The sequence below is a fragment of the Erpetoichthys calabaricus genome, chromosome 4 (genome assembly GCF_900747795.2).
Source record: "Erpetoichthys calabaricus chromosome 4, fErpCal1.3, whole genome shotgun sequence".
In the NCBI taxonomy this organism is placed as follows: domain Eukaryota; kingdom Metazoa; phylum Chordata; class Cladistia; order Polypteriformes; family Polypteridae; genus Erpetoichthys; species Erpetoichthys calabaricus.
The window spans coordinates 247,345,457-247,358,986 of NC_041397.2; the positions used below are offsets into that span (position 1 = coordinate 247,345,457).

Below are 13,530 nucleotides of genomic sequence, written 5' to 3' on the forward strand. Positions count from 1 at the left end.
GGAACAAACGGTTAGATAAGTGTATTTCTGCCAGTGGAGAGTACTTTGAAGGAGACTAATTGTAGTTTGTACAGAAAATTAAATTAAACACGTTTTAAAAATATTTCCCATTATTTTTGGGTCCCCCCTCGTATATATAGAGTAGATTCACTTAAAGAAAAACATATATACTTAACTTGTTCCAAAGTTGGTGAGTGATAACATTTGAACTAGGCCACTGCATCCACAGCAGCTTATTCCAATGCTGCCTAAGGAATTTCTAGGCTCCCAGGTTGGTTGAGAGGTATATTTACAGTGTGTACTGAATCTATTGTGGGCCATACCCAGTACACTTTAAGAGGGAGGTGTCAAGGGAGTATTCTTTCTAGTGTTTATTCCCATATTAGCTTGACTAGCTCTTCTCAATTTTGAGAGGCAGTAGTTCTATTCCGGGGTTCTCCTGTATAACTGAGCTCCTCATTCTATTAGAGAGCTTGGTAACCCTGCTCAGGATCTTTATTTTGGCCCCTTCTACTCACGTATTTAAGTAAATATATTTATATATACTGATTGCTGGAGGGTGCCCAATCAACTAGAACATAATGTATTTTATTTTATTAGATTTTTCCATCATGATCTTTAGGTATGTCCTTAATAATGTAAGTTCAAACAATAAATGATAACTTCTCAATCATTGTCCCTGCTTTTCCCAGTTATCAGAGCTGGGTTATGTGCAAAGGTGAAATGTTCCGTTCTGTTTTTAAGTTTAAGTTATGTTTCAAGGCAGCCCATGCTGATATTCACAGAGTATCCCTTCGGTATACCTCAGGCTCATCCTAGGCAGAATTTCCATTCTTTGAAATTCCAGAAGTAAACTAAAGGTGCAGATCTGTTTAGATAGATCCAGGGTGGCAGTGAGGATTTCTTTTATCTTAATTTATTTGTTATTTCCCACTCTTTATTCCTTTGTCAACTTTATTTAGTTCAATGACCTTTATAATTTTGAGAAAGAAGTCTGTTTTGACTCACTGCCCTGGATAAAGGTAGAACACAGAAGTGCCTGTTTGCTGTTTGTTTGCTGATGGACACCAGCATCCTGCCACTCTATAATAGAACTGGCAAGTTCAAAGAACAGCTAGCAAGACTGAGGTCACAGTCAGACAACTTGTTGTATATAGATAGATAGTAGGTATATTGCACATCGGTGACACTGTGAAGAGGACTGATGCATCCCAGTTCTTAGACTCTGGGATATTTTCCAACTAGGGTGACGTTATATATGGAGTTGGCATGTTCTCTGTTTACTCATCTTCTTACCCGTAAAAACATATGATAGCAAGATGAATGGCAGGGCTAAGCAGGCACAGTGTACACAATAAATATTATCTAGTCTAGGAGAACTTCTTGCATTGTAACTGTTGTTGTTAGAATGAGTTACAGTTTCCTGTAACTCTTTACCAATAAAAGCATTTGTGGACAGCAGACAGATGAATATTTGCATATTTAGAATTATATACATATACTGTATTTAAAATTTCCCTTTTTAATATATGAAACCCTAAACCAGTTAAATAAATCATAGTTTTATTATAGAAATCAGTTGTTTCATGATGAAACCAAAATTGACACTTTTATCAAAGAAATAACAGGACAGAACAATTCTTCACAAACATGACCCAACTCAATGTGCTCACTGCAAACTGTATGGCTGGAGGTTCAAAAACCACCTGATGACACACTGATTCAACTCCTTATGCAAAGCCATCCATTAGAAGGGTGCAAGGTCTGTAACCAAAGTGAACTCATTGACAAGCAGGTAGTACCTCAGTTGGCTAATAGCCCATTTGATCATCAAGGGTTCACATTCCACTGATGCATACTTGGTCTCTTGGTCCAACAATTTCCTGCTCATGTACATGACAAGGTGTTCTACAGCATCAACACTTTGTCTCAACATGGCACCCAGGCCTATGTCTGAAGCATCGGTCTGGAGAATAAAAGGCACTGAAAATTCAGGAGGAGACAGAATAGGTGCAGACATAAGGGCCTGTTTCGAGTCATGGAATACAGCTTCTGTTTTATTATCCCATGCTACAAAATTCATAGCCCGCTTCAATGTTAAGTCTGTGAAGGGCTCAGGTGTCAAATAGGTTACGAAATTAAGGTCATTTTTAGGGGCAAATAAAGAACGAGGTTATTCAGAGTTGGGATCGGGCTCTCTATCCTTCCATGGTTTTAACAGATTGATATTATATACTCGTTTGGGAGGTCGGCATTTCAGTTATTTCACCAAATAATCATCCAGTCCCTTTCTTTCCTTAATTTTGTAGGGGCCCTGCCAATGGGCCAATAATTTAGAATGGAATGGGAAGTGGGAATGACAACCATGACACGGTCTCCGGGATGGAACTCATGGAGCATCGTCCCACAGTTGTAATAGTGGGTGCATGCTCCATATTTTCCTTTAAAGTGGTCACATTTTTACAAATCTATTGTGAAATTGCATGATATATTCAAGAATATTTATGTAAGAGAGCGCCTCATCCTCCAAACCTTATATTATAATATCTAACTGTCCCCTGAGTTGTCGTCCATTTAACAACTCAAAAGGGAAGAAGCCCATAGAGGCTTATGGGACCCCCCGGTAATCAAATAGAATTGGGGGGAGTAAATGATCGCAGTTCTCCCATCCTCGCTGACCATATTGCCCAGCATTTCTATGAGCGTTTGATTGAACTGCTGTACTAGACCGTCATTTTGAGGATGATATTCACATGCTTAATTTTGAGTAATTTGGCAACCTCTCTAAACGTCTCCAAGGTGAAGGGCATTCCGTGGTCTGTTAAGACATCATTAGGGATGCAGACATGCACAAAGAACCCTACCAGTTCCTGTTCGATGTTCTTGGAATTGGCAGCTCTCAAGAGGATAGCCTCAGGATATCGTATAGCATAATCTACCAGCACTAATATATTTGTGGCCGCCGGCTGATGACTCGAGCAGTCATATTATGTAGACCTCAATACGTTCAGATGGAATATCAATGAGTGGCAACGGAATAAGAGGAGCAGGGTCCTTCTGAGGAACCTGCCACAATTGACATTCGGGACATGATGCACAAAGCGGTGGACCTCCTTATTTATTCCAGGCCATAAAAATAAGAGTTTAATCCGCTCTAGTGTTTTCTCAGCTCCGAAATGGGCACCTAGGAGGTGGGTGTGAGCTAATTCATAGATATGCTGTTGGTAGGTTTGGGGAGCTAGCAGTAGCATCCTTACCTCGCTATCATGTTTTGCTACACGATGTAACAAGTCATTGTTGAAGACAAAGTGCAGCCCAGGTGACATGGGCAAACTTTAGAGAATCATAGTTCCAAAGCTCCTTTTTATTTATTTATTTTTTTTTCTGTTTATTAATTTTTATTGTAATCATTCCATACAAATAGATCAATTTGTAACCAAACAAAAGTGAAGACAAATCAAACCCCACCCTGAGAAGGAGAGCTAAGCCATAGGAGAATTGCTTAGGGCTTTTTTAATAAGGTAACAATAAATAAAAGAAAAGGAGAAGTAAATATATAGGTAAATAAGAGATGGAGAAGGGAATTAAATGCGGTAATAGTTATTTCTCTATTCTAAAATAATATTGATTAGATCCTGCCAGGTTTTGAAAAAATTTTGTACCTCTTAAGAAGGCCTTTAGAGTTTCCCAGAGTGTTCCTGCAGAAACCTCTGTGGGCGTGTTTGTCTCTAGGAAGAAGCTGATTTGTTTGGATATAATTCTGTACAGTTCTCGTCTGCCAATAGAAGAGGGTTAAGGCGCCATCTGCGAGGTGAGTGTGAGGGGCTTAATGATTTTAGCTCCAAGACTAGAGGGGCATGGTCGGAGATAACAATTGTGTATGATTTAATTGTAGGCAGGAAATTATTATCTATAAAAAAATAATCAGTTCTTGAGTAGCTATCATGCACTGGTGAGTAGAACGAATATGTTCTTGAGTTTGGGTTAAGAAACCTCCAGGGGTCTGATAAGTTGTGATCATTTAAAAACTGTGTAATTGTCTTTGCAGTATTAGATGTCGTCCCCCCTGTCACAGGAGTCCTATCTAAAAGTGGATTTAAAACACAATTAAAGTCCCCAGCCATTATAATTTTATGAGTGTTCACATTGGGAATGGATGCAAATAGATTTTGCATGAATTCCTTATCATCGACATTGGGTGCATAAAAATTTATCAAAATCATTTTACTGTTAAATAAGTTGCCCATGACCATCACATATCTCCTTTCAGGGTCCAATACTACATCTGATGCTACAAATGGGACTGTTCTGTGTATGAGAATTCCCACCCCTCTAGTTTTCTTTATAAAGCTAGAATGGAACATTTGGCCAGTCCAGTCTTTTTGTAGTCTGAACTGATCCTTGCTTAGTAAGTGGGTCTCCTGTAAAAATTCTATTTTAGCGTTTAAGCCTGTTAGGTGAGAGCATACTTTCTTTCTCTTTAATTCGTGATTCAGGCCTTTAACATTCCAGCTCACAAAGTTAACTGTCCCATCATGGAGACCTTGATTCTGAGTTTTTAATGTCATTTTATAGTCTTAACTGGTAATGAGGCAGTTTTAATCTTAGTTTCAAGATTCCCCATGAGTTATTGCATTTTAGCATATTGTTGCATTGATACTTATAGTTATAGGGATTAGAAGAATAGATTAGATATAGCCTGCTCTCCTTCTCTCTTCCCTTTATCCCCCCACCCCCCCCATTTTGCCTCCCCACATGAGGCTTGATCCCACTTCGCTATGTCCCAGTCCTCTGACATACGAAGAGACAGAGTACGTCCAAAACAAAACAAACCCCACCCTGCAGTGGCATTAGAGAATTAAAACAAAGAGATATCTATTGCACCTGAATTCTAAATACTATCTGCCGAAAATATTATCATTAACAGTCTTTAAGCTTAAAATAATCTTCAGCAATTTTAAGATATTAAGATAAAAAAAAAAGAATGAACCCTGTGAATCATTTTAAAAAGTAGTCTAGGATAAACATGGTAATTCCTAGTGTAATAGTATAATGTAATAGTACAAATGTAATAGTAATGTAATACTAGAAATAGCAATAAACCCAGAGTATGATGTTAAATAGTCTACTTTAAGGTAGTTAAAAAAAAACAAAACAAATCCTACTTTAATTACTTCTACACTTCCACACTCACGTCTATAACTCTGATTAAGACATAAACATATAATGTCCAGATAAAGAAAAGGATGTATAATTATAATACCAGTCTCTTTAAGAGTGGGTCCGAGAGCAGATGATAGGTCCTTCCCATGCCTTGATAGAATACGGCTCCTTATTAACTTTCAAAAGAGTGTCGGAAACAGCTTCTTTAATTCCTTTTTGGCTTCTTCCTTGCTTGAAAAAATATAATATTGATCTTGAACTTCCACTTTCAGTTTGGCGGGATACAAGAGGCTGTATTTGATATTGGCTTTCCATAGCAACTTTTTAATGTCAAAGTAGGCTGCACGTTTTACAGCTGTTAATGGTGAGAAGTTGGGGAAAATACGAATAAGATTATTTTCAAATATAAAGTCTTGCTTGTGTCTGAGAAGTGCCATCACATCAAGCTTACATCGTAGTCGCTCGAAGCGGACAATAAAAGACCTAGATTTAGAGGTACTTGACCTGAATGTACGATAAGCAGCTGCTATCTCAATGTTGAGTTTAAAATCATCTCCAATTATTTTAGACAGTAATTCTACTGCAAATTTCACTGGGCTTGAGCTTTCTCGTTTCTCAGGTATACCCTCAATTCTTATATTATTTCTTCTGTGCCCATCTTCCATGGCCGCAAGTCTGTCTCCAAGTTTTTTGCATTCGGAATTCGCAGCTGTGGCTTTTTCATTGGCGTTAGACGCCAATTGTTCCGCTGTTTCAACTCGAGCCGTGAATGCCTGTTTAACGTCATCCAGCTGATCTGTAACGTTATTAATCTGGTCAGTAAGCATTTTCAGTTTGGATCTATTTTCTTCAATGTGTTCCTCTAATTTCTCCAACATGCCTTTAAAGTTCACGTCAAAACGTTTAAATAGATTCTTAAGCTCATTCTTGTTATCCTTCTTAAGCTCATTTATGGCCATAGCCATGGCGGCAGCCAGTGAAGCAATCATCTCTTTCAGTTCAGTTTTCAGTTTGGACAGTTCGCTTCAGATTTCGTGCTCTGCGAGTGAAAATGCAGCTCCTGTTACAGCAGGTGCTGCGGGCTCGCGATGAGTAGATGAGAGCACATCCTGCAGGGCCTTTTCTAGTCTTGAATGCTCCTCAGAAATCGGCGATCCAGCGCGACCTTTATCACTAGCACCTTTGCTCCCATTTTCACTTTCGGCTGGAGACGATACAATGGAGCAGGGTCCCAGGAGATCTGCGCATTCGTCTGCTTGTTCCAGGTCAGTCTCCGAGAGGCCATACCTTGCACTCGGGCCGGATATCTGTCCAGACTTTGAAGCGGCTTTAAGTTTCTTTTCGGGTTCTTTCTGACTTTTCTTCTTGTTAGTCATGCTTATATTTTGTAGTGGAAGTTCTTTGGTCGGGTTAAATATAGGATACCTCTAAATAATATGAAATATGTGGGAAAATAAAGCCGCTGCTAGCGGAGCTCTGCTTCAGACGTCCATCTCCTATAAACGGACGAGACCAACTCTCCAAAGCTCCTTTTTAAACGGAACCGGAATTTGCTGGAATTGGAAAAGTAAATTTACTAGAGGTTCAGTGGGGATCTTAGTAGGCGTGACACCGTCTGCGGTGAGTTGATTCTATACCACCAACATCATACTGAGTAGCCAAGTCTCCTTGTGTAATTGGTTGAGATTACAGTGTGGAGATAGCATAAGACGGACTTTCACAATCTATGATAAGGCCCAGTGTTTTACTTCGAGTGGTTTGTGCTTCCCTGCTTTTACTTTGTGACTGGCCTTGCCCCAGTATCACAGGGTAGGGTGGACTGCACATAACAGTCAACCTGATATGTGACTATCCAAGAGATGGATCTGTACCAATGAGTTTTCCTATGAAAGCAGGTCAGACTGATCATACCTGTTTCCCAATGTCGTGGGAGCACTAAACGGCAAGCAACAATAGAAATCTTACTGCCAGAATGAATCATTGCGGCGACTTTGTGCCCATTAACAACAATCACCCCAGGGAAGGGAAAGGACAAGGGATTGGAGGCAAATCAATACCTCTCTTGTGTCCAGCTGCAATTCATTGGCTTGCCGAAGCAAGAGCAGGATGGTATGGTGTGGCCCATCTCCCCATATTTGTAACAGTGGAGGCGGAGTGTGGACTTCTTCCTTACGATAGGTAGGGTGGGGTATGGCGACACATCCGATCCGGAGCTTAGGGCAATGAGCAGACTGCTCCGAGCACTCGACTTACAAGGCTGCTCGGTGTCACTCTAGGGCTGTGATGAGGTTTTCTATGGCACTGATCTCAAGTTGTCAGATCGGCTGGGCAAGAAAATCAGGAAGGGTGTTCAAGAGGAAGTCATAAGCCATGACCTCAATGACTCTCTTGGCATCCTCCACCCCCAACCCACCCCCCGGCTTCAGCAAATGCCCAAATATGCCCCATTGATCAAATGTCTTGTAGCTGGATGGTCACTCTGGGTCAGTTTTCCACTCCCTACAAGCTCTTACCTGTTTGTCTGAAATTTTGCTAAAAGATCAAATCTCCTTAGGCTCATGGAAGTCATAGCTTACACATTATCTTTGAATTCTGCATATTTGCAGGGTTTTTTTTGCAGGGTATGTAAGAGAACAAACCAGCATTACAGTTAATCTGTGTGCCAACTGCCAAAAAGTGTTGCAAGTTCTGGAGATTTAACTATGTAAACTCACTGGATAAAATGATAGGAATGTTTTGCAGTAGACTTATGAGTTCTAAATCTGCCTTATGAAAAAACATTTTTCAATTGATTATATTTAAACATGTCCATTTAATAAGGAGGTTTGATTGAGTAGTGACTCTTACTCATACAATGAAAGATGGTCAGGATGAATTTGGTAATCAAATGTATATGACGACTGACTTATTTCACCTTGGATTAACTCAACTATTTCAATATTTCCAAATCTTTGTGTACTGCTATTAAGGATTGCAAAATTTTTCGGTCCACCATCTCATATTCACACATTGCTTTCAAGAATATTCTGTTGATATTTTGCTTTTTTTGTAGTTAATGAAATGGACAATGTTCTGTCCATTAGAACATGCGATTTACAGCTATTCACAATAATATATAACAATATAAAGTTATCCATTAATATGTATATTTACCCAAATATCAAGTATTATAAATTTCAGCATAAATGGGTTTACAACTGTGTCACAACAAATCTCAACTGAGACCAGTGGTGCACTTGGTTACACTCCTCTGCACAGCTTCAAGTGCTGCTATATCTTTTTTGTAGAGAGGTGACCAGAACTACAAACAGTACTCCCGATTAGGGAATCCATTCCCGGACGAATTTATCAATTCCCGGAAATTCAGGAATCCCGCATGTCATTCCCGGGAATCCCGGGCTCCCGGGAATGACACAGTGCACGTGCATCTCACATGTGAACGGTTTTAGAGTGAGCGACACTTAGTTTTAATAAAACTACTGCAATATGTTGACACCAATAAAAGACTAACCTTAACTACAAGCAGTTCATGCTGTCATATAAGTACATGTATCTAGTTAGTTGCGGTAATAAGAGCGTAGAAAGCACAACATGTCGAGCGTGCGGTCTTCCAGGCGAGAGCGCACCTTCGTGCAGAGTACGCCAGCCGCTGAGAAAGCATGCTTTGCCTCCACTGAAGTAGGTGGCACAGTCATCAGATACTGATACACTTGTTCTAAACAATGCCCGCACTTGCCGTTGCTCTGAATTACTGCCGTTTCAGCTTTTACTGATGCTTCCAGTTTCTTGTCATCATTCTGTGATGGCAAGTTTCTTGGCACAGATAATGCGGATGCAACAGACTGACATATTGCAATTTCAAGTTGCTGTTCAAAGCTGTTGTCTAATGAAGTGCAAGCTGCAGCAATGGCGCCACCTTAATTATTTTCAACTATAACTCTGTTATTTCTTGATCAATTTTTACACTTTTACATGCTATATATGCGAGCTTGGCCGTTCCCATTCAGCCGGGAATTCCAACAGTTTCATTCCCAGGAATGTGGGAATGGGAAACGTCTGGGATTCCCTACTCCTGATATGTTCTCACAAGTGCTTTGTATATGCTAAGCATTGTGTCTTTTGATTTATCTCACCACATTTTACAGTACAATATAACCTAACACTTTATTTTTAATTGTATATGCACATTGTTTATACAGTGAGGATGCTGTGTCAATAAGAAATAAAAGAAAGTAAAAAGAAAAAATAACATCCATCCATCCATTATCCAACCCGCTATATCCTAACTACAGGGTCACGGGGGTCTGCTGGAGCCAATCCCAGCTAACATAGGGCGCAAGGCAGGAAACAAACCCCGGGCAGGGCGCCAGCCCACCGCAGGGCGCGCACACACATACACACACCAAGCACACACTAGGGACAATTTAGGATCGCCAATGCACCTATCCTGCATGTCTTTGGACTGTGGGATGAAACTGGAGTACCCGGAGGAAGTGAACCTGGGTCTCCTAACTGTAAGGCAGCAGTGCTACACGCTGTGCCGCCGAAAAAATAACAATTCCTTTTAAAATTGAGAAAGTAGAACATCTTGGTATTTTTTCATTTTTTAATAGTGTGCTAACATGAATCTTTTATGAGAAAGTGTTACCAATCCATGTTCAGTATGTATGAACGTATAATAAAATAACTGAAAAAGTATATTGATGTTCTTCTTACTATTACAATGTAACTTGCATGAGAAAATGCATGTAGTCCCAAGGATTTGTAAAATGTTTTTAAATATATTTGAACAAATGCATTTTTTTTTATAAATGCTTAAATCTTGTGGTGAAGTGAGTAAGTTGTCAGTGGGTCTGCTTGGTTGTTTTTTAAAATATAAACAATGAGACAGTGCAGACCCAGTGAGTGTTAGGTGTGTTTGAGAAAAGGTGTGTGGTAATAGAGATTCTTGATGAGTGAATTTGCTATTGCATTTAATGTGCTTGTAAGCAGTTAACGCAGTGTTTCCTCATCAGGGCTCCATGGGTCATTTGATGCATCTGCACTCACTGGAAATAAAAGGGTTCTGACTATAATCTAAGAGATCAAGAAAAAAATGGAAGTACGAGAAACCAAGGGAGAGAGAAGGTGAGAGAGGGAAAGCAGGATTGGGGGATCAGACCAGTGCTGTGGTGAGGAGACAGTGCAGCTGAGGAAGCCCTGCTGAGTAGCGAGTGGAATAGTGCTCCCCAGGGGACATCAACCATGCTGAGCAGTCGGAGCATGGGAAATCCTGTGCTCTCAGGGATCCAGTAGGAGCAAATGAAAGCATATGGAAGATAGAGGCAGGCTTGGTGTTAGTCCCAACAGACACTGAAGGATGGTAGTCGGGACAGGATCCATAAAAAGGTTGACTACAACTGCCAGAAGTCTCTGCTCAGCTAAGTAGACCAGTGCGGGTGAGCAGGGTAAGGCAAGGATTGGAGCACTGGGATCGTAATAAGTGAAGAGGATCCTGTACTAGATTTGATGTTATTTTGCAAGAATTAAGTAAATAGGACTGGTGAGCTTTGTTGGGCTGAATGGCCTGTTCTTGTCTAAAAGTTTCTCAGATTCTAATGTTCTGTTTAGGGTTTTATTCCTGGTTTTAACTTTGTTGATTTTTGTCTTCTACACTGCACTGTTTTTATTGGATTATTTATTGACTTATTTACTAGTGGAATTGCTCACTTTTTTAGACACCTTTTTGCGTGTAATAGTAAGCACTTAGCACTTTTGAAGCACCTAGTTCTATTGTTTTGTGTCCTCATTTGTCCTAGTCCATCTTGGTTCATGAATATCAATTCCCTGGGTTCAAGGAGGAGTATTCCAACTGTGGGCAACCCGGGCATCACACTTGATCATTGGTTGTGTTGACATCCAGGGCTACAAAGATAACATAAATAATACACTAAGTTTAACAAATGAGAGGAGACAATTTAAACCATCAAGCTTGTTTAGTTAGGTAATATCAGTAATAACTAAGTTGTCCCAGTATCTTGTACAGTATCATGTTAAAGGCTATCAAGGTTTCTGCTTCAAATACAGGATTTTGCAGTTTGTTCCCGCTTCCCACAACCCTTTGTTTAGACTGGCTTCAGTCTTAAAAATACTCCCCACTAATTTTTACTGGTGTCAACAAGTACATGATTTAATATTTAGTTGAAAAATGCCCTTTATCGATGAGAATTTTGAAGACCTGAATTACTGTAGGCCTTTTCTGCTTGGGTCTAAAGGGAATTGACTCCCTGAGCCAGTCAGAATAGGATGTGCCTTTAGACCTGGGATGCACTTCGTTGCTATCCTCTGCACTATTTCAGGTGATGCCATGTTTTTTCCTACTGCGGTGACCAGAACTGCAAACAGTACACCAGATGTGGTTTCACTAAAGCATTATATAATCTGAGAATACTGTCACTTGATTTATGACCAACAGTTTTTACAATATAACCTAAAATTTATCAATTTCTCACACTTACATTTCTAAATTGTCTAATACATCAAATCATTCCATTTCTCCTTCCATTACAGTTCAACCTTACGGTGCATGCTCTCAGAAACAATAATGATCAAGTATAATCTAGTCAGATTCTGGGAGTTAATAAGATGATAAATGACTATTTGTAAATCATAAAATTACAGGAACTGTAAGTTTCTGAATCTCTGAATCTCTTCGCCACCGTGCCACCCTAGTTGATATACAGTAAATAGGACCATGTTAACAGCTACATAAACTATTATTTTATTCTCCTATCACTCCCTACTGTCCTTAAATTATCTTTTGATATGGGACCAAAATCTTAAATTACTGACTTCGCCTTGAAATGTTAAAATCAAACAATTATTTTCCTCCCCTCTATCCAATCTTTGTTTTAAAATTCTAATCCTAAAATAAAAATTGTGATAAACCTAGAATTTGTGAACTCAGTTGTAATCTTTTTAATGGAACCCTAATGTTAAGCGAGACAATTTAACCTTAATTAATGATGCTTTAGATTTACATATTAATGAGGCTTCTGTTTTAAAATTTGCTTTTTAACCTCTACTGTTTGTTTATATAGAAATACTGTATTAAGGTTACTACTGATAGGCGATGGATCCATGTTAAATAAAACTAATAGGGAGCCAAATATTGGATATTATTTGATATTTTCATAGTTTAATCTATTAATAAAAAATTGAACACATTTTAATATAAAAATGACTTTTAAAATCTATATTTCATACACTACTTGATTATAAGAAATGCTTGCTTTATTATATGTATGGTTGCGAACCTTTCTTTATTTCAAAGCAAATGAAACCTATCTGGTAATGTTCCTTATTGTTATGAATAATTAAAACTAATCATAGTGTGCCCATCCTACATACTTTTGTGGTTATATAGCATAATCTATTTTCCTCTAACCTAACATTTTTTTTGCCTTTTCAATTGCTTCTGCATATTACATAGACAATGAGAATGCTGTGCTGACATAGTCTTCTAAATCCTTTTCAGAGATTGATTCCTGTAAGACAGTGTCTGCCATTTTGCATGTGTGTAAAAGAGAACAGCTTCAATGAAAAGTGTCCAATGGTTAGAGTACAGCATGCTATTAACATAAAGCAGTCGGCACTCACTTGCTAGAAAAAAATTTTTTCACAGGAAAATAATGTCTTTATTACTAAAGTAGCTTTTGAAAACAAGGAAGCATGCATGTGAGGTAGTTAAGATTAGAAGGTTGTGAAGCTAAAGTACTGGTGCATTGGAGTCCATCATTTACATAACTTGTGCAGGTCAGTTAAGTGATTCATGCCTCTCTTCTCATTCGTGCCTCAGAAGTAACCTGAGAAAAATTAGTTAAAATAATTTGATTCCAATAAAGGCAATTACTGTGTGAGAAAGAGCGAAGTTAAAATGAAATGTAGGGGGATGATACTGATATTTTTATTAATACAAATATTGATATTTTTAGTGGACCAGGACTATAACTGCTTCTGTGAATTTAGTAGGACGTTCATTACAGACTTGAGCATTACATGTTAACCACCTATGATCTGCGGTATTGTGCCTCAGGTTTTTATACATCTTTTAGGCTATCAAGAATGTTCCTGCTACTTGGTGGCTTTCAGTTTTAACTGTAACACAAAATCTCTCTAAAAGAGCATAGATTTTTCTAAGACTTCCTCCACTACAATGTGAAAAATGTTTTTCTTCCAACATTAGAAGGAAGATTATTTGTCTTTGGTATCAAATAGTTCAATATTGTAACTGATTTGTTACACAAAGCCACAACAAATCTAATTATGCTCCTTGTAATGTTTTGTAACCATACTTGCAACATTTTGTAACCATATTTTCCCTCTTTC

At 38.7% G+C, this 13,530-nt stretch overlaps 1 protein-coding gene across 1 annotated transcript in view; it reads left to right on the forward strand.

Annotated features, from left to right (window-relative positions):
- Nucleotides 1-13,530, forward strand: part of cryl1 (crystallin, lambda 1) — a 135,659-nt gene that overhangs the window by 7,052 nt on the left and 115,077 nt on the right. The gene's annotated exons all lie outside the window — the stretch shown is intronic.